At 44.5% G+C, this 18,810-nt stretch overlaps 1 protein-coding gene and 1 pseudogene across 2 annotated transcripts in view; both read left to right on the top strand.

Annotated features, from left to right (window-relative positions):
* Positions 1–244: 244 nt before the first annotated feature.
* LOC309808903 (3-hydroxyisobutyrate dehydrogenase, mitochondrial-like) overlaps positions 245–18,810 on the top strand; it is a 36,579-nt pseudogene continuing 18,013 nt past the window's right edge. The window contains exons 1-2 of the transcript in view: positions 245–526; positions 900–992. The product of the transcript in view is annotated as a 3-hydroxyisobutyrate dehydrogenase, mitochondrial-like (transcript). The remainder of the gene's footprint in view (positions 527–899; positions 993–18,810) is intronic.
* The window catches only part of LOC309808905 (uncharacterized protein), a gene marked incomplete at its 3' end in the record, with an annotated part of 163,168 nt that continues 148,050 nt past the window's right edge, over positions 3,693–18,810 (top strand). Inside the window, exon 1 of the mRNA XM_082629475.1 lies at positions 3,693–4,184. The remainder of the gene's footprint in view (positions 4,185–18,810) is intronic.

Raw genomic sequence — 18,810 nt, forward strand, 5'->3', positions numbered from 1 at the left:
TGCTGGTCGTTGCCTGAAGCTGGGTGCTGGTGTTGAGATGGAGATCTCTGGGAGATTTTCGCTGCTTGATATTATGTGGAGCTGGGAGGTCTCTTGTGGACCCGGGTCCTGAAGTTGGCTCTCCCACTTCAGAGGCACAGCCCTGACTCCTGGCTGCAGCACCAAGAGCCTTTGTCGTTCTTCTTAAAGTCTAGGACTTCAGAAGATCATCTGAAAGGCTGCCCGGCACGAGCTTCAGAGGACCATGCACAGTGAAGTAAGTGCAGCTCAAATTAAGAAGAAAGGCCAAGATTCAGCTCTTCGGTCCATTCACTCCCCTCGTGATGAGGATAGGTTTCAAAACACCCCACTTAGCCTTTGGGCACACCAGAAGCCAGTTAAACCTGATGAGCTAAATTGGATACACTTGATGGTGAAGGGCACGGTGGGCCTGAGTCGTGGCTGGTGGCTGCGTGGAGGTGGGCGACGGAAGCGGCGTCACCAAACGTTGGCTGCCCTTGCTCCGGCCTGCCGTCACTGCCCCAGAGTCGGAGCTCTACAGTGACCATGGGAGAGAGCTCTCACTTGGACTGGGAGTCCAGGGGGCACTGGCCTCGCTGGGTTCGGGCTGAGCGATCTCAATATCTTGTAATAACCTGATTGGAAAACTTCTTGTCCTCAATTCATTGGCTATACTGGATTTTTTTTCTTGGGTCAGACCTTCAGACTTCTACCAGAAATCGTTCCTTTGGGGAAACCAGGCCTTCCCAGAAATTCAGGAAACTTGAACAAAGTAGCTTCAGGTGCTTCCACTTTTGAAGCTGAAAGACACCATAAGCAAGGCCAGTGGTGGTCGTCAGGGATGGTCCTCTTCCATGTGCTGGGCCCACTTCTCCTCCTCTTGAGCTTCCTTTCTCCAGGGTGCAGACACCATCTGGTTTCTCTCCGTAGACCCGGAATTCAGCACCTCACAGGCCGAGAACCAGAGAATGAGAACCCAGGGCGCTACGCAGGTTAAGTGAACTCGCAACCTCTAACTTTATTTTTTATTCATTTATTTTTTTGGTTGTGCCGTGCAGCATGTGGGATTTTATTTCCCTGACCAGGGATCGAACCCGCGCCCCCTGCAGTGGAAACTCGGAGTCTTAATCGCTGGACCTCCAGGGAAGTCCCCAGGGCTTGCTTTGACATCCATCGAATGGTGGCGGGTGGACACGGGGAGCAGCTGTCTGTGAGCCATCCTGTGTAGAAATGCAGGGTGGAGGGCAGGACAGCTGGAGCGGGAGGGGAAGAGGCGGAGGAGGGAGGGAGGGAGGGTGGGCGAGAGACAGAGAGTTTCCGGAGACAATAGCTCTGGCCATGTCCTAGGGCATGAAAGCTGAAAATAGCTCCTAGTGCCAGGAGCCTTGGAGCCACAGCCTGTGAGCCAGGGTGACTGGCTCTCCTCCCTGGTGTGTGTGTGTGGGGGTAGCTCTGGGCTTCTCAGGCTGGGAATGGGATGCACGGAGCAGGGACGGAGTAGGGACCCTTCTCTCTGGGACCTCGCGGGCCATCCTTAGCTCACAAAGCTGAGCCACCCCTGGCCCTACGAGTGGGGGGCTTATCCTCCCTGTCCCCTGGATCACACCCCCTCACACACAACTTCCCCATGTGTGCTCCCAGCAGCCAAGAGAATCTGTTTTTAAAAGATTTGGGGGAGGGGGGTAAGCATACAAACAAGAGCAGAATGGATACTTTTTCAGAATGGGAATGGCTCTGTGTAACCCCACCCCCAGGGAAACCACAGTCCTGACCTCTAACACCCTTGACGAGTCAGCCTTGGTCTGGGCTTGCGGACCCATGGAAGCTTCCTCATCCCCTCCTTCAGACCCCGTCTCTCCCTCGGCGTCTTTGTGTGAAGCACCTGGGGAAGTGGCACTGCTCGGCTGTACTGCTGCTAGAACTCCACCTGGGCTCCACCAGGCTCCAGCCCCCCGCCCTGTGCACCTCTCTGACCCTGAGGCACCTCAGCTGGTAGGAGCAGCATCACCTTCCCTCCCGGGACTTGTGACACTTAAGGGAGACACCAAAAAGACAAGCGTTTGGCTCCCTGGCTGGCAAAGAGCAGGTGCTCAATTGTCATAAGTGTCTGTATCAGTGAGGCTTCTCCAGACAAACAGAATCCATAGGGTGTGTGTGTGTATATACACACACATACATATGTACACGCATACAAAAATATACAGCTGTGTATATATGCAGTATGCATACAGACATATACACATATAGTATATGCAATACACACATACATATATACACACATATATAAAATGCATCGTTTGTATATATACAGTATGTATACACACATACAATACACATATACACTATACATACACACATATAAAATGCATAGTTTGTATATATACAGTATGTACACATGCATATAACATATGCAATAGACACCTAGGTACATATATATCATACATATATACACACATACAAAGATATTTAGATGTGTATATAAACAGTATACATACATATATAATATATGCAATACACATACATACATATAGACACATATATACACCTACATATAAAAGCATGTAGCATAAAAATATATATGTACTGTACATATAAATTCATCATATATATACATATATATCATATATATAAGATATATACACATACATATACACAATGTATACACAAACATACACACCTATATGTAAATATGCACATGTACATACACATATAAATATATATGCAAGTGTGTCTATATATAGTATATACATATATACATATAATACCTATGCAACATATACACATACAGGTATACAACATATATACACACCTATATATAAATATACACTGTATACATACATACGTACAGCGTACATCTACTGTATATATACACACACCCATATATCAATATATGGGTGTGTGTATATATACAGCATGTTCACATTTATAATATGTATACTATATATATACACATACATACATGTATACAATATATACACACAAATATATAGGCTTGTATGTATACTGTATATAGTACTTACACATATAATACAAACGCACGCACATATAAACATGTGTATACATATATATAATATGTATACACACATATACAAATTAATAGGCTTGTATATATTCAGTATTTTTACATATATAGTTTTGTTTTAAGGAGTTGACTCATGTGACTGTGAGGCAGGCAAGTCCGGGCAGGACTCTGGGCTGGAGACACAGGGAAGAGCTGATGTCCCAAGGCCACTGGAGGAACAGTTCCCTCTTTCTAGGGAACCTCATTTTTCTCTCCAGTCCTTCAACTGATGGACGAGGCCCACCCACGCCGCGGCATTGACAGTCTCCTTTACGCAAAGTGGACCAATTTCAGTGTTAATCTCTTCTGAAAAGTACCTTCCTGGCCACATCTGGAATAATGTTTGTGGTTGCCGGGGCCCCACGCAGTGTGCACATGAGATTAACCATCCCCGTGGCGATGATGACACTTTATTTTCTCCCTTGAACATTGTCCCTACTATTCCAATTAAAATGGCAGTGCCATGAGGGCAGGGCATTTCCTTTTTTGCCAGTACTGAGCGTCCGCGGTCTGGTGCCTAGCATAGGCTAAATACACGGCATTTTTGTGAACAGAAGCCGGGATTCCAGCTGTCATATTTAATGAGGAATTATAGTCTTCTTATTGGGGGGGAGGGGGGGTGTCACGGTACGTCAAGGGCGGGAGTCGAACCCGCCACCCCAGGCCCCGAGGGGTCTCCTCGGGTCCCCACTTCGGGCCGGTGGGTGTGGCTGGGGGCAGCCGAAGACGTGCGTGCGTGCGTGCGTGAGAGCGGGCGTGTCCACAGGGTGGGCCGCGCGCGCCGCGAGTGGTTCGGCCCGGTCCCCGGCTCATTGTGCTCGCCTCACGCAGGCCCGAGTTCGCAGCAGCGCTGGAGGCCCGGGGCCTGTGACCACAAAGAGGGAGGCGGGGGCCGGACGGGAGCGCGGCGGCGGTGGCTGAGGCCCAGGCCAGGCCCCTTCCCCTCACTGCCCGCCTGCCTGTTTGCCCCGCCCCCGCCGGCGGCGCCGCGCCCCTCCCCCAACCGCCAGACTAGCACGGTGCGGGGGCGGCGCGCGAAGACATGGGGGAGAAGCTGGGGCTGAGGCTGGAATCGCTCGTGGGGGCCGAGCCCGCCGTCTTCCCGTGGCCGCTGCCGGTCTACGTAAGTGCCACCGGTCCCCTCCTTCCGGACCCCCGCCCCTCTTCCCCCACGGCGCGCGCTGAGCCCACCGAGAAACGGAGCGACTCGAGTCGCCAGACCTTCTTTGGAGCCCCCCTTCCCGCCCCGCCGTGGTTCTCCGCGGCCTTTTCCAGCCCCCGCGCGCAGGGTGGGCAGAGGGGAGCCGGCGCCGGCCGGGGGCGCAGACTCGGCCGCGGGGACCCCGGGCTTCTGAGGGGCGCCCGAGCCGGTCTGCGGTTGGCTCTGCAGGGCTGGGGACCCCGGTCTCCCCGGGCCTGGACTGCCGGCGGGCTTGCCCTTCTGTACTTTAGGATTTGACATGTAGGGTTTCTTTTGCCTGGTAGTTTATTCTTAGCGCTTTCAACGTGCTTAGGTTTTGTTTTTGTTTTTGTTTTTTTTTTTTGAGGGCACCCTTTCCTCCCTCTCTCCAGTTTTTTGTGTTTCTGTTTTGTTTTGTTTTAGTTAGGCATTTTGTCCCTCTGATCTTAAGTGGGTGGGCTGGCAGGACACTTGGAGAGGAGGCGTGCTGTCCCCTGATCTTGAATGGCCTTTGGAAAATGACACGCCAAAGGGAAATTTACACACAAGTCCGGTGATTCCAGAAATGCAGGGTGTCCGGCCAGGTGGGCGCCCGGCCCCTCGTCCCCTGTGGCTGCGTGGTGCGCGTGTACCTTGTCTCCGGGTTTACGCTTGGGCCCCGCAGCCCACCTTCCGGAGGGAAAGCGCAGCGGGCGGCTTGGGCCGGCGCCTTTGGGGCGCCCTTTCGTGCGCTCAGCTTGCGGGGGACCGGCCTCCAGGCGACCCGGCGGGGAAGCCCGCGCGACCCGCGCGTGTGTGTCAGTTTTGTGGAAAGTGTGTCGCGGCCGGGGTCGGGACGCTGGGACCGCCTGGAGCCGATGTTGACTCCGAGCCCCGGTTCTCCGCAGTTATCCGAGGTCCGAGGGTTTCCAGCCCTCCACTGCGCACTGGCGCTTTCTATTTTTGCCCTTCCTGTGCCTGGAGGCGCGGCTGAGCCTGGTCTCTGGCTTTTCTGGTTGGGTAACTCCAGGCGGCCCGGGTGGGCGGCCTGAGCAGCAGTGGGCCGGGCGGGGAGACATGCCAGGGGAGGGAAACTGAAAGTGGGGAGAACCTTCAGAACTCCAGCTGATCCACTTGCCTCGCCTCCCCGCCCCTCTTACTGCACTTGTCATGCCGGGGATGGCTGGCCGGCGCATTTTTCAAAATGTAATAACTTGTGTGTCCTTAGTAGCCGTGAAGCGTAGTTCACTTGTAGTGCACAGTTGTAGGAGTTTTGATCGCCATCAGGCGGCAGAGCAATCCTGTCATCCCATTTGCTGCCCTTTGGCGCCAGGGTGCCTCTAGCCTCTTGGCCACTAATGTCCCGAAGGTTTTGGCTTTTCCAGAAAGTCAGATAAACGGAACAACAGCATGTAGCTTTTTGATTCTGGCTGCTTTGGCTCAGCAAAACCTATGCGAGATTCCTCCCGGGTTTGTTTTTTTTGCTGTTGTTTTAAATATTTATTTAGGTAGTTATTTACTTGGTTGTGCTGGGTCTTGTTGCGGCACATGGGATCTTCATTGCCGCGTGCAGTATGTTTTAGTTGCGGCGTGGGGGATCTAGTTCCCTGAGCAGGGATGGACCCCGGGCCCCTTGCATTGGGAGTGTGGAGTCTTAGCCACTGGACCACCAGGGAAGTCCGTCATCCCTGTTGTTGCGGGTATGAGAAGCCACTCCTTTTTCTGGCTGTGTTGTATTCCATTTTCCGTTTGTCCATTCGCGTGCGGGTGGCAGGACTTGTGGGATGTTTCCAGTTTTGAGGGGATCAGGAATAAAGCTGCTGTAAACATCCCAGGGCAGGTTTCCATGTGAACTTGGGTTTTTACCTCACTTGAGAAAATACTCAGGAGTGGGACTGGGGTCTGTGCTAAGTGTATGTTTAACACCCCTTCTGCATCTTAGAAATTGGTATTTTTGAATATTGGAAGAGTTTAGAAATCCACTGTGACCCAGCACCCAGGCACTTGAAACGAAGTTGAAAGTTCATCTGGAGATGGTCACGTTGTCGCCGTCACTGTCTTTTCTTCGAGGCAGAGCAAGGCCACAGATGTGTAACCCTTGTAAGGAAGGCCTCGTGTGTCCAGGCCGTGGCAGGACCTGGCTTTCTAGTGATGGGCGGTTCTGCAGTGGAGAGCGTCTTTCCCTTGCTGGCCAGACCTCGCTTGGCAGGGTGCGGGGTGTGCTGCCTGCCTGGCCGGGCGCTCTTTCTGCCGGTCAGCAGCCGTTCCTGGTGTGTCTGTCCTACTACCAGGCAGGCGGTCAGGGGCCCTAGTGACGTGCTCAGCGAGCCGCAGCCTTCCTAAAGCTTTGCGGGTAATGTCTGCTACCCTCCCATTTCCCTGCTGAGGAATTTTGCTTTCTCATGGGAAGTGAGGGGCCAGTACTTTATAAGAGTTCATATTTTGTGATGACTCGATGCTGAATACATTAAGAAAATGGGCTCCTTCCAGAAGCTTAACTTTTCAGAAGGTCAGATTTCGCATGTGACTGCACGTTTGAAATGAGTGAGCTTGTTTGTTCATGGATTCATTCATTCTGCAAGCACCTCCTGGATATTTACAGTGAGTGTTCCAGGGGGCGCAGAGGACAGTAGACAGTATTCTTTTTTTTTTTTTGATTTTTGAATTTTATTTTATTTTTTTATACAGCATGTTCTTATTAGTCATCAATTTTATACACATCAGTGTATACACGTCAATCCGAGTCGCCCAGTTCAGCACACCACCATCCCCACCCCCCACGGCTTTCCTCCCTTGGTGTCCATATGTTTGTTCTCTACATCCGTGTCTCAACTTCTGCCCTGCAAACTGGTTCATCTGTTTGAGACAGCTTTGTACTTCCCGCTTCCAGGGGCTCTTGTGTGGGCGCTGCGAAGCGGGGTTTTAGATGGTGCAAGGTGGAGGGTGGGCACTAGAACCGGTGCCCAGTGTCCGGGTGTGCGTGCGCTAGATGGGGCGTGCGGCCTAGGACTCCTGCCGGCTCGGTGACCCCGGCCGAGTGCTCTAAGGCTTCTAGGTCTCAGTGTTCTCATCTGTAGCATGGGCTGAACAGGACTCACTCTCTCTGGAGGTTACAAGGTCGAACTGTGTTAATGCTTGTAGACCCTACAATGTAGAACACTTAGGACAGTTTGGAGCATCGTTAATTGTTCCACAGATATTACCTGGTCTGTTGAACGACTTTGCCTGGTACACGCCAAAGCGATTAGGAAATTGGTATATCCCAGCTTTATTTCCTTTCCATTAAAACAGGGCTCAGGAAAAAAAAATCTGTTTTTCAGTAGTCGTATCATATAGTGGAAAGAGCACTGGTGTGAAGGCAGCTTAGGGTTTGAATTCCAGGGCTTATGCTGTCTGTGGCCTGGGCAGGTTACTTTTGAACTGCAATCCCCACACTTGTAAAATGACATTAATAACCACTCTTTCTGTGGGTTCTTAGAATTAATTAAGCAGGTTATGTGTGTAAAGTATCCTGGCACTTGAATGAGTTGTCAGAACCAAGGGCTGCTGGAGACGATGCTTCTGCCCTAGGTAATCTTCCCTTCTACTGGGCGGCAGGTAAACACAAGCACAGTAGTCAGTGCTCTGGAAGAAGTGAGTTCTGGTGCTATAGAGCACAGAATCTCTTTTTTCTTTAATTTAATTTTTATTTTCTGTTGGAGGATAGTTGATGTACAATATTGTGTTAGTTTCAGGTGTACAGTAAAGTGATTCCGTTATACATGTATCCATTCCTTTTCAGATTCTTTTCCCGCACAGTTTGTTCCAGGCTATGGAGTAGAGTTCCCTGTGCTGTGCAGTAGGTCCTTGTTGATGATCTATTTGATATAGAGTCGTGTGTCTATGTTAACGCCAAAGTCCTAATGTATCCCTCCCCCCCACCTTTCCCCTTTGCAGAGCACAGAATCTTGGAAGGGAAAGTTCAGGGTAGGCTTCTTGGAGGAGGTGCCATCCTTTCTAAGGATATGTAGAAGCTCCTGGGGTGGCAGGAGGGAGCAGTGTGTGTCAAAGTTTGAGAAATATAAGAAAATATGGCAAAACTAAGGTATAGGACTGGAACTCAGGGTTTGGGAAAGAAATGAGAGTTGATACTGGAAACTTAGTGGGGCCCAAGAGAAGGGGGCCTTGTTTGTCCTGTCAGAAGTTTAGATGTTTATCCTGAAGGCTGTGGGAAACCCTGAAGAACAGTGAGATGGACTTCTGGTTTAGAGACTTACTCGGACCTCCATGTGCAAGGCACTTGATTGGGTGCAGGGTGAATTGTAATCTAAGGTTCCCACTTAAGTTATAAAAGGTTGGACTGGATTTTGCAGATCTGAGAGAGAATGGGTGGGGCCTGGTGACCAGTTAGAAAAGGGAGGGCAGCAAGCGTGGGTGACAGTTTACAGCTGCATCTTTTTGAGAGATACAGAGCACAGTAGGAAGGTATTGGGGGTGGGAAGAGGATCTTACTTCATCTTCAGTGCTTTTAGAGGGGCCTGGTAGACAGGTCTGGGCCCAAGGTTCAGATCTGTGCTTTTGCGGAGGAGAGGTGTTTGAAGGCATGGGAGAGACTTAGGTTACCCACAAGAAGATCCAAAGAATCATAGGTCTGAGGGCTTTTTAAGTGGGTATACTGAGGAAGTTTATAAGCTGAAAGAAAGCAGCCAGCAGAGAAAGGGTGTGAGGATCTAGGAGAGGAAATGATTGTTCATTTGTTTTCAAAAAGCTGAATACTTATCGTGTGCCTGGCCCTTTTCTAGGATCTGGGGTTCTCACCATGTGTTACCTCTTCTGCAAGGACAGTTCAACTCATCCCCTGGTGAAGAGAAGTCAGATTATTCTTTGCATCCCATTCAGGTGTAGGAACTGTTCTGTACCTCTGAAGGGACTTTACTTAACCAGAGTAATAAGTTAGAAATCATAAGAAATTAGAGCTGGAAGGGACCTTAAAAGCCACTGTACTTAATTTTGCCTAATATTTTACATTGAATGTAAGAAAAATTTATTGTAGAGCCCATTCTCTTCAGAATTCCTTCCCTGAACTTTCTTTATGACTTTCATCCAGTGGGTCTAGCTTGTAAATTTTGGCCTCCTCCTAAATTTGCTTCTTCATCCACATTACATTTTGCCCCGACTATGGCAGAAACTCCTGGGTGGTTTCGCGGCCCCTGGTCTCAGTTCCTCTAAGTTCATCTGCCTCCTCGGGTTGAGTGATCTTCTAACATGACAAGATATGCCTAAAATAATGCTGCTAATGGCTTGCCCACACAGAGTTAGTGCATACTAGCCGCCCAGCGTGTGCTCTGCACAGAGGCCTGTAGTCTGAACTGTGCTTTGCCAAGCCTCCTGGGGCTCTTTGGCCCTGAGGAAGGGGAGCTTTTTGTGATCACTCTCTTTATCTAATTGGTCCTTCAGCTGCGGGGCGCCTTTTTCTAATCAGCGGAGGCACCCTTACTCAGCCAGTGGTAGCCCCAGGCCTCACCACCTGTGGGATACAAGCCATGCTCTCTCCCAGGCTTGCTTGGGCCAACGTCTCTATTTTTATTTCTGTCTCTTCTCACACTTGGGCCCCTGGTCTTTAGTCATCCCCACCTGCAGTATTTACAGTGCCCAGCAGGTGTCAGGCTTGAGTGTCTTCGCACAGGTGCTCCCTGTGCAGCTAATGCACCTCCTACTCCACCTCTGCATAGCCTCCTCTTTCCAGACTGTACTTCAGGGTTATCATGAAGCCGTCACTTAGATACAACTTTTGGCCTCCATAGGCACTTCTGTGCTTTATCTCATGTGATTGAAATTTTGAGTTTATAGATCTTCCTCCTTAATGAGGCTTTAAGGACAGGAGTCATTTCTAATCCTTAGCACAGAGCAGATGCTTTTTAACGGTGATAAAATGTATGGTTTAAATGACTCATTTTACAATAATTTTGCTTTAGCTTCTGATAGAAATAAAGTTTCCGGATGTTGTGTTCCTGCAATAAGAAATAAAGATGTGACCTTCCAGTTGTGTAAAGCCCATCAATGCTGTGTAAGTGCATCGGGTGAGCTAAGGAACGTGGAGCCAAGTGGGCTAGTTGTGAGAGAGAGAGACTTAACTATGTTAACAAAGGTAAGCCTTCATTGTGTCCTGCCAACATTTGATAGTTGCTTTTGGGCAAACTAAAGCAATAAAATTTTAAACTGTTCCTCCCCATTAAAGGGATTGAATATTTGGCCACTTTGGTGCACCTGTGTCTTGTGAATTGTCCAATTGGAGATGGAGGTTTAGAAAGTGAGTTTCAGTCTTGTTTAAGTCTCTTCCCATCAGACTGGTCTCGTGATTTCCTACACACCATGTTACTTCCTGTCTACCTTTCCTTGGTGGTGTTCATGCCTGGATTGTCTCCTGTACCTGCTCAAACCTTGGTCCATTCTCATTTGTACCATGGAAGTTTGTCATGCCGGATACTGTCAGAACTAATTTTACTTAAGTTTGTGTTAAGGTGCAAAGCACACGTTTTGTATATTATCTGTTTTTTGTGTTTGTTTATATTTTTATGGTTTCTCTTCAAGAAATATTATGAGTAGGGAAATAACAAGATGTAAAGAGCAAAAAAGTCATCATTCTCTTTTAAATTGTTAGAACATCTACCTGCAATCATAATGCACTGTGGTATGTGTTAAAATAGGAAATATGTGTCATGTCCCGTAGGAGCAGGAAAGTCAGTGGTGTTAGTGAGGGTGTGTCATGGAAGTAATCACTAAGCAGGTGACTGCTGGTTGGGGTCCTGAAACATTAGTGTGTGTTCCCTGTGTCCAGTAGTGGTCTGGAGAGGTCAGGAAGCGTGCCTTTCAATTTGAGGGAACAGAGGGTTTGAGGTCCTCTCTGTTCTATTGCTCTAGTATAGTATACTGCATAGCAGTTCATAAAATACTGTGTTTATAGTTGATATTTAAATCGCTGATTGATCATCAAGATTGGGATGTATCATTGGAAATGAAAATAGGAAGAGTCTTATGCTTTTTAGGTTTTTCCTTTTTTTCCGATGTCTCAGAAGGCTCTTTGATGGGGGACTTTTTATTCTCCCATACAATTCCATGAATACTTATACCCTGGCACTTATTTTAATGGCATTTTCAATTTATAAATGTCTCTGAAACACATACTGTAAACTATTTGAGGGTAATGACCATGGCCGTTGATGGCACATCTTAAATGTGCATCGTGTTAATGTTTGAGTGTCAGGTGGTCTACCATCAGTGTTTCCTTCTTTCACCCAGTTTTCTTCCTCATTTCCTTCTCCAAATTTGTCTCATTTTTCTACTCTCCCTTTTGCTTCTCTATTCTTGCTTTCTCTTTCCCATTGCATGTGTCATTCTTCTTCTTCTTCTTCTCCTTCTGACTTCATTATTATGGCCAACCAAAACCTTTTCCAGGATTGTCTCTATCTTCCTTTCCTCTTCATTGCCATCCACAAACTCTTAGAGAATATTCTTGCTTGACTCCCTTACTTCCTAGCATACCCATGTACTTCCTGATCACTTTAGAACATTGAAAAGGGTTGGAATTTTTAAAAATAGGTAATTATAATCAGTCTTCTTTCACCTCTGGCATAAGACTCTTCTTCCTCAATCTGACCATTCTTAAATCTAGAAGTACTCCAGCTCATTGGTCTCCCTTACCCCCATGTTTAGGCCAAAGAACTTGTGAAACCTTAGCCCTGTTTAATACTTGAATTTATCAAAACATAAGAGGGCTAATTCTGCCTAAGGGCACCAAAGAAGAATAAAGATGCCACAAATAAATGTTTAGTCCAGATTTATAATGGACTCTTAAGTGCCTAGTTGAGTGCTAACCGTTAACTCACTTGAACACCAGGGAGGTCATGACACACAACTAACATGTTAATTGTAAAGACACTTCACTTCACCATTCCTCAATGTAGCTGATAAACTGCATCCAGTTAGCTTAAGTAACATGAATGATGAATTTCCCTGTGTATATAAATTGGGAGTTTCTAAAGTTTTCTTTTTCCCTTTGTACAACTACTGACTGGCACCTCGCTTGGTCAGTGCAATAGGAAATGATGACTAAGAAACACATTGTCGGGGCTTCCCTGGTGGCGCAGTGGTTGGGAGTCTGCCTGCTAATGCAGGGGACACGGGTTCGAGCCCTGGTCTGGGGGGATCCCACATGCCGCGGAGCAGCTGGGCCTAGTGAGCCATGGCCGCTGAGCCTGTGCATCCGGAGCCTGTGCTCCACAACGAGAGAGGCCGCGGCAGTGAGAGGCCCGCGCGCTGCGATGAAGAGTGGCCCCCGCTTGCCGCAGCTAGAGAAAGCCCTCGCACAGAAATGAAGACCCAACACAGCCAAAAATAAATAAATTAATTAATAAAAGAAACACATTGTCTCAATATCAGTGGACATAATGTCCTAGTAGTCTATAAAAATCTCAAAATTCTTAATCTAAAAGGTAGGTCTGCCAATCTTATATCCTTTTCCTTTGTTAATATAAGTATCCAATCTATGAAGGTCTCAGTTTCCTTACTTAGAATAGGAGGTGGATAGATTTGCTAATATCTAGGGACGTTTCCAATTTTAATATTCCCTAGTTATAAGGGCTGAGCCAAATACAATGGCTCCCTTAATCATTAACCTCGCTCATGATGAAAGTTATCAGCAAGTTCTACTTGTAAGAGATCAAACATTCATATCCATGTATATTGTAGCACATTGACTTTTACAGAACTCCAAGTAACACAACGTAGTTACATTCATAGACTTAAGGTCACTGTGGTATACTTTACAATTTTTCTTTTCCCTAGGAAGGAAATGTAGATCCCTAGGAAGGGATTTCTTTCTCTGCCTTTCAGTAATGTAAGCCTTTTATTATCTCTTGGATCCTAAAAATGGGTAGGGTTTTGGCAGGTGGAGCTTAGGACAGACATTCCAGGTGACAGGGACAACAGGAGAAAGGGCAGAAGGAAGAATGGATTTTCAGAAAGACTTGATATCTTACACGATGAGAGCAGCGTTTCACAATCTCTGTCCTGCAGAACACTGGTTTTAGATGATGTTAATGTAGTTACAAGACAGAAGCATTTGGGAAGAACTGTACTCTACATCCCGACATGAAATTCAAGTTTCACTTTGTTTCATTACATACTCTGAAAAGTTTTGGAGGAAGGAATTGATTTATTTTTGTTTAATTCAGTCTTACTCACAGTTACTTGACAAACCTATATTCAGCTGATGGGACTGTATTTTGTGAAAGGCCAATCGGAGAAATGGTGAGATGGAGCTTAGGATATTTCTTTGTTGGGACAGGCATGTGATTATTCTTCTTATAATTCTTTACTGTTTGTCGTAACAATTGTTACTTTGCAGGAGTCAGTTTTTTTTTTTTACATCTTTATTGGAGTATAATTGCTTTACAGTGTTGTGTTAGTTTCTGCTGTGTAACAAAGTGAATCAGCTATATGCATACATATATCCCCAGGATTCAGTTTTAAGCCCTCTGTTTTTATCTGAGTTATTGGGACTCAGAAAGCTCAACAATCCTGGAGTCTTCATCTCTGATGTAGTTTCCAGAAGCTCCTGGCACTTACCACTATTTCCTCTTGATTCTTTTCCTCCGACTTCAGACTTCTTACGATTATGAGCTGATGGTTTTCTCAGCCTCTAGTGTCAAAACCAGCTACCTCACTCATCTTCATTGTCTCAGTTACAAGGTGCAATATTTCCCATGTTTATATGTGTCAAAATAGAAGTCAGGGATTGATACATAGCATATGCGTAATAAAAATTGTATTTCTTTTTTTTCTTTGTTCGAAGGTATCCAAACACTGGCCAAGTTCTTAAATTGAAAGTAGAGTGATCTAACTTATTCAGCTCATCCAACCATCAATATTGAATATTTGTCTTTTTTCTTACACATATTTCTTGTATTCCAATTGTGACATTCTAGAGCACAGTGAGTACATTTATAACTTATTACTGCATTACTACCTTGGCTATTCCTTGACCAAAATTTACTTCACACAACTGACAGCCTAATTAACCTACTAGAGTTTTTTTTAATGTACGCATATATTAAAAAAACTCTAGTAGGTTAACTGCATTGCTAATAACTGAGTTTTTACATCTCTATGCACCCATGTATCCAACACCAGATCAAGATATTATAAAATATTTCTAACACCCTACACGGTTCTCTGTTACTTCTTTCTGTTCCATACTCTCCCAGGGCAACACCTAAGCTGACCTCTATCACCATATATGACATACGTGGAAACACACAGTGTGTATTCTTTGGTATCTGGCCTCTGGTTACATATCATTATATCAGTAGTTTATTCTTTTATTGTGTTTTCCTGATTTTTTTAAACCTAGACATTCATACAGTGTCAAAGTACCACTGAGTTCTTCATATTATTATGCTGACCTCCATCTTCAGGGGCTTTCTACAGTCTTCCGTGTGTCTTTGCACCTACTTTCTCTTCCATCTAATTATGTTTCATTTAACCAACCTCAGCCAGCCTTCCCCCATATTCCCCAACACGTAGCAGTCCTGTGTTCAGCCAGTTTTGTCCCCTATTCCAGAAGCCCTTTGTGCCATTCCTGACACTGTGCCTGTTCCCTGCCCGGAAGGCCTGTTCCCTACCCTCTATATACTTGTTCAAGACTCAGTTTAAATGGTACCTGTTCTGAGAAGTCTTCTCAGAAGAAGCCAGTACTTTTTGGAATCCTTCTTTAATGAAATCCCATAGCAAGTGTAATCTGTCCTCCCTGATCTGGTAATTAATTATCCATTGTTCCTATCATATAGTGTTTGTTTTCCTTGTGTGCTGTTATTATTTCTTGAAGCAGATTACAGTGACTTGAACCAGGAACTGGGTCATTTTCCTCTTCATTTTAGTGCAAGTTTCTGTGATATGAAGTTAAACTCTTTTTCCCTCACTTCCCATTCACCCTCAGCAGTTGTTAAACATGAAGTACTAGTGAAACTTATTGGTTAACAGGTTTTTGTGGTCCTTGGTTCCGGTCCCTAGGTCTAAGCTGCACTTCTGTAGTGCTGATTTGACTGATTTCTTATTGTCACATAACTCAGGCATTAACTAAATCCTTACAAATTTAGATACATATAAGATAGTATTAAAAAAACCCAGTGGATATCAAAAGTTTTGGCCTGGAGGAGAGTGTTGTATGAGTCCTAGTTTGGTGGGGCTCACACTTAGTGATCGAGCCTTCCAATATTCCACTGTAAGTAAGAAAGAGTTATGCAAATATATGGTTAATATTTAACAGTGTTGATAAAAAAGAGAAGAGAGAAAGGGACGACAGATACTTTGAGGGCCTTCTGGAATTCATGAACAATTATGATTGGATGGGGAAAAAGAAGAACCGAGGGCTAACCTCCCACAAGTGAAGTCAGGAAAGAGAGAAGGGCTCATCTGGTATGCAGGTAGAGAGGTTTGACCTACAGAATCTTAGAAAACCTCAACAATCTGAGCAGCGTTGGCAAGAGGCAAACTAAAGGGCTAACAGAAGTCTGCAAAAGTCTCACACAAAGAACTCTGGCATGGTGTTCATCATCTAGCTAATCCTAACATGCAGACATTCATGAGAGTAAAGTCAGGTCTTTACCAGAGTGGGTTTCTTATCTGGGCAACTGGGTCAAATGAAGAAAGGCAGGTGTAGGCTGCCAGAGTAATAAATAAGGAGAGGAAAAACAAAAAGAACGAGACATATCATTCATCAGTGATTTCCCCCCAGTATTCTTAGTCTCCACCTTATCTCCATCTTACTGCTAACACAGGAACTAGACCGAACAGTGAGGTAAAAGGTCTCTACAGAAACTGAGGTAATATAGAAAATAAAAAAATAAAACATAAAATTGTCAATTTTCTTCCTAGGGGTAATTGAGATGATAGTTCAATAATAACGTAAGATCAGGTGAAGTCTAAAGAAATTTTAGAAAAGCTGGATAAAGTAAGAAAACATCTGTTCGCTGCCATCTGAATGTTAGAGAGACACCAAGACGTGGGCCAAGTTGTGGAGAGAAGGGAAACACATACACAAGCTTGACATTTGGTGCAGCTTTTCTCCTTTGGGCATTTGCTGATTCAAATCTTACAGCCTACGAACTGAAAAGCCAAGGAGTTCAAAAGACTAACCACAGAAGCCAATGGGCAACAGCTCAGGCTAAAGGCAACAACTAGTGGAATGACAAGCTAAGTGTATCTTTAGTCTCACAGGGCTGCGGGAACCATTACATTTAAAGCCTAACAAATACAAGGGTAGTTGGGAATAGGGAGAATCCAAACTTTCACATGGTAATCCCAAAGGGCAACACCCGTAGAGGAAGGACAAGACAGGAATAGACCAACCTTCACACAGACTGAAAAACGGCTTTGAATGAGCTCAAACTGAGAATGGACTAAGGTTACCAGTCCCTATAGTAACTGTCTGTCATGGGCCAAAGTAAATCTTTTCAAGAGAAAGATAACAACATCCAGAATGTGGAGGTATCTTTATAGTTTCCTAAAATAAGTTAAGCCCAGTTTTAGTATAAAAAATAATTGGACATAACCAGGAAAAAGACTAAATGATCAAAAGTTCAAAAAAAGAAAGAAAGAAAAAAGACAACATAAATAGACACAGGAGGACAAGAGTTAGCAGGCCTTGGTTAAAAAAACAACAACAACAAAACTACTATGGTTAAACAAAGAAAATAGACACATGGCAAATAAGCATATGAAAAGATGCTACACATTCCATGTCATCAGTGAATTTTGAATTAGAACGATAATGAGATACCACTACACACCTATTTAAATGGCTAAAATCCCCAAACTGAAATACCGAAGTTGGTGATGATGCAGAACAATTGGAATTCTCATTTGTGGCTAGCGGGATACTTGGCAGTTTCTTACAAAATAAACGTACTTTTACCATACAGTGATCTAGTAATCCTGCTCTTTGGTATTTACCCATAGGAACGGAAAAGTTCTGAAAAGTTATGAAAGTAAGAGCCTTTACAGTGAGAAAATTCTATGATTCTATGGTTTTTCAACTCATTAATTTGTGTAGTTCATCCATTTTACTCATTGTATACACTTAAGTATATTGTTCCTTGAAATGGCCATTCAAAGTTGTTTCCTGCGCCACACACTATGAATGTTAGGGTTGGTCCTGTGTAAATCTTACCCCCATTGATTTAGTATTATCCCTAAACAAGCAACTTTCTTCCATAAGGAAACAAACAAGAGGTTCAGAAATGTCCAAACTAAGTTTTTATAAAACTGTGTTATCAAATCTTATTTATCAAAAAACTTCAAACATAGCAGTATGCGTTCCCATATACCCTTTACTCAGCTTCCCCAAATGTTAACATTTTCTATTACTAGAGTATAATTATTGAAAGCAGAAAGTTTACATTGTCACAATGCTACTAATGATTTATAGACTCGTATTCAAATATTGCCTATTGTCTTGTGGTCCAGATTCAAATCTAGGATCCCTTATTGCATTTGCTTGTCATATCTCCCCATTCTTCTCTAATCTAGGATAGTTCCTCAGTCTTTTTTTGTCTGTTATGACCTTGAACTAAAGGAAAATCTTAGCCAGTCATTTTGTAGAATTTTTCTCAAATAGGGTTTGTTTGATATTTTCTCATGGTTAGACTGAGGATATGTATTTCTTGACAAGAACACTTCAGGAGAGATATTATGCCATTTTCAGTACATATTAGAGGTACAAACAAATCTGTATGTCTCACTACTGGGGATGCTAACTTTGATGACTTAGTTCTAATGATAGCTGCAAAATCACTATTTTTCCCTTTGTAATTTTTTGAGATTGTTCAAATATTCTGCTTCTTGTTTAATTTTCCCATACTAATTTTAGCATCCATCAATAATTTTTGACTCCACCCATTACTGTGGTGTTTGATGATTGTTCATTTTCTATTCCCATCATTCCCTCTACATTTATTAACTATAATTTGAGAATAAGAAAGAGCTGTTCTTCTCCTTCATTTATGTATTTATCTGGTTATTTGTTCATATATATACATACATCAGTATGAACTTGTGGATAATTATTTTATTCTACGGGTTAAAATTTATTACTATCATTAATAGTTTTGTTTCTCAAAGTGTTCCATATTTGGTCACTGGTACTCCTTCCAGCTGTCTCCTATATTTTTCCTACATGGCCATACAATTTTTGGAGTAATATCTTACTTTCTGACACCACAAAATGCCCCAGACCCATCTTTTACTTTCCTCTGTCTCAGCCTTGAATCAGTCATTTCTCCATGGAGTTCTTGTTCCTTGCATTAATAATGGTATTCAGAAACCAGAATCTTGGTATGAGGTGGATTTATCACTATCCAAGCTACCTCATTGTGTTTTCATCAGAGAGAGCTAAAAATATATATACGAATACATAAAAATATACAAGTATCTCTATTTTCATATTATCTATCTGGGTGTGTATGTATATACACACACGTGTGCACGCACACACATTATCATCTGTCTATCTACATATATATATAACTTCAAATTGATATATGAATTCACATTG

This window comes from Mesoplodon mirus, assembly GCF_964341445.2.
Source record: "Mesoplodon mirus genome assembly, chromosome: 7".
Taxonomy (NCBI): domain Eukaryota; kingdom Metazoa; phylum Chordata; class Mammalia; order Artiodactyla; family Ziphiidae; genus Mesoplodon; species Mesoplodon mirus.